Source organism: Chlorocebus sabaeus, chromosome 1 (assembly GCF_047675955.1).
Source record: "Chlorocebus sabaeus isolate Y175 chromosome 1, mChlSab1.0.hap1, whole genome shotgun sequence".
Classification (NCBI taxonomy): domain Eukaryota; kingdom Metazoa; phylum Chordata; class Mammalia; order Primates; family Cercopithecidae; genus Chlorocebus; species Chlorocebus sabaeus.
The window spans coordinates 84,233,676-84,236,797 of record NC_132904.1 but is presented as its reverse complement, the minus strand read 5'-3'; positions in this window follow the sequence as shown (position 1 = coordinate 84,236,797).

Genomic DNA, 3,122 nt, shown 5'->3' with positions numbered 1-3,122 from the left:
GTGTAAAGCACTCTGCATTAATTATGTCATTTAATCTTCACTCTGACTTCACAATGTGGCAATGAGTAAATTCTGCAGATTAAGTGGTTTGCCCAAGGAAACAAAGGCTACTAAATGCCGGAATGGGCATTTGAACCCTTGTCTGTCTGATATCAATTCCCTTGAGCTCTTCTGCCTTCCGGTTACAAAGATAACCCTGTAAGATAGTTGCTATAGAAAAGGTTTGTACAACATTCAGTGAGGGCACAGGAAAAGGCATCCCTAACTCTGCCTGGGTAAGTCAGGGATGACTTCACAATGGTTATGGTGATCTTCTGTTTGAAATCATTAAGGCCTTCAATGGGGAAAAGGCATCCTGAATATTAATTAGCAAAACACCTAACATACTGCCTGATAGTCCTGTTCACTCTATGCTTTGTGTTGAACATTCTACACTTCCTCTCCTGGTATCCTTTGCACATCTTTCTCCACACACCACTTTTCTCTTTGGCAAAATTCTATTTGTTTCTACAACTTTATTGTGTTCTAGCTTTGGTGAGGTATAAGTGATAAAATTTGCATATATTCAAGATATACACTTCATATATGTATACACTATGTAACGATTACCACAATCAAACTAAATAATACATCCTTCAACACACATAGTTGCCACTTGTGGGTGAAAGGCGATAAAGACACTTAAGATCTGCTCTATTAGAACATTTCAAGTAAACAATACAGTCACCATGCTATACATTAGGTCCCCAAAGTTTATACATCATATAACTGAAAATTTGGATTCTATAAACATCTCCCCATTTTCCTCACCCTGCATCCCCTGGTAACCACCATTCTATTCTCTGCTCCTATTAGTTCAAATGTTTTAGATTCTACATTTAAGTAAGATCATGCAGTGTTTGTCTTTCTGTATCTGGCTTATTTCATGTAGTATAACATCCTTGAAATTGATTCATATTGTCAAAATGTCAGGACTTCTTTTTAAGGCTAAATCGTGTTCCACGATATATACAGCATTTTCCTTATCCATTCATCCATTCACGAACACTTAAGTTGTTTCCATTACTCAGCTATTGTGAATAATGCTGCAATAAACATGGAGGGTATGTATCTCTTTCGGATACTGATTTTATTTCCTTTGGATGTATACTTAAAAGAAGGATTCTTGGATCCTAAGATTAGTTCTTATTTTAATTTTTTGAGGAATACTGTTTTCCATAATAGCTGTACTAATTTACATTCCCACCAACAGTGTACAAGGGCTCCCTTTCTCTACACCCTCAGCAGCACTCCTTGCCCCCCACCTTTTTTTTTTTTTTTTTTTTTTTGATAATAGACATTCTAAAAAGTGTAAGGTGAAATCTCGCTGTGGTTTTGATATGCATTTGCCTGAAGATTAGTGACATTGAGTAACTTTTCACATACTTCTTGGTCATTTGTATATCGTCCTTGTAAAAATGTATATTCTGGTCCTTTGGCAATTTTTTATCATTTATTATTATTATTATTATTATTACTATTACTATTACAATTGAGATGACATTTCACTTTTGTTGCCCAGGCTGGAGTGCAGTGGCATGATCTCGGCTCACTGCAAACCTCTGCCCCCTGAGCTCAAGTGATTCTCCTGCCTCAGCCTCTGGAGTAGCGGGGATTACAGGCACCCCCCACCACACCCAGCTAATTTTGGATTTGTAGTAGAGACACAGTTTTGCCGTGTTGGTCAGGCTGGTCTCCAACTCCTGACCTCAGGTGACCCACCTGCTTTGGCCTCCCAAAGTGCTGGGATTACAGGAGTGAGCCACTGCACCCGGCCAGCAATTTTTTAACTAAGCTATCTTTTTTGTTATTGAGTTGTATGAGCTCTTTATATATTTTGGATGTTAACCTCTGAACAGATAAGAGGTTAATAGGTCAGATAGTGTGCAAATATTTTCTCCCAATCTGTAGATTGCCTTTTCATTTTGTTTATTATTTCATTTACTATGCAGAAGCTTTTCAGTTTGATGTGCTCCTACTTGTTTATCTTTGTGATTGTTGCCTGTGCTTTGGGTGTTATATCCAAAAAAATCATTGCCAAAATCAATGCCAAAGAGATTTTCCCATGTTTTCTTCTAGAAGTTTTACAGTTTCAGGTCTTATGTTTAAGTCTTTAATCCATTTCTGGTAAATTTTTGTATATGGTGTAAGATAAGGATCCAATTTCACTCTTTTACATGTCGATATCCACTTTTCACAATGGCACTTATTGAAGAAACTATCCTTTCCACATTGTGCATTACTGGCACTCTTGTCAAAGATTATATTATATATATTATAACTCACACATATGATGTGCATATGTGAGTTAATTTCTGGGCTTATTCATTATTCTGTGTATTTATTTTCATGCCAGTGACATACTTTTTGATTACTATGCCTTCGTAGATTTTGAAATCAAGTAGTGTGATACCTTTCAGCTTTGCTCTTCTTAAGACTACTTTGGCTATTCATGGCCTTTTGTGATTCCATATGAATTTCAGAATTGTTTTTTTCTATTTCTGTGAAAAATTTTACCAGAATTTTTATAGGTATTAAATTGAATTTGTGGGTTCCTTTGAGTAGTATGCACATTTTAATAATATTACTTCTTCCACTCCATGAATGAAGGATATCTTTTCATTTATTTGTGACTTCTTCAATTTCTTTCATCAATGTAATAGTTTTCAGTGTATATATTTTCAGTGTATATATTATATATATTTCAGTTCTTTGGTTAAATTTATTCCTAAGTATCTAATTGCTTTTAATTCTATTGAAAATTGAATTATCTTAATTTCTTTTTTTGGACAGTGTGTTGTTAGGGTATAGAAATGCAACTGACATTTGTATATTGATTTTGTATTCTGCTACTTTACTAAATTTGTTTATCAATTCTAACAGGTTTTGGTAGAGTCTTTAGGGTTTTCTGTATGTACAATTATGCTATCTTAAACAGAGATAATTTAGCTTTTTCCTTTCTGATTTGGATGCCTTTTATTTCTTTTTTCTTTTATAAGCTAGCTCTGGCTAAGACTTCCAATACTATGTTGAAGAGAAGTTCTGAGATTGGGCATCCTTGTCTTGTTCCTGATCTTAGAGGA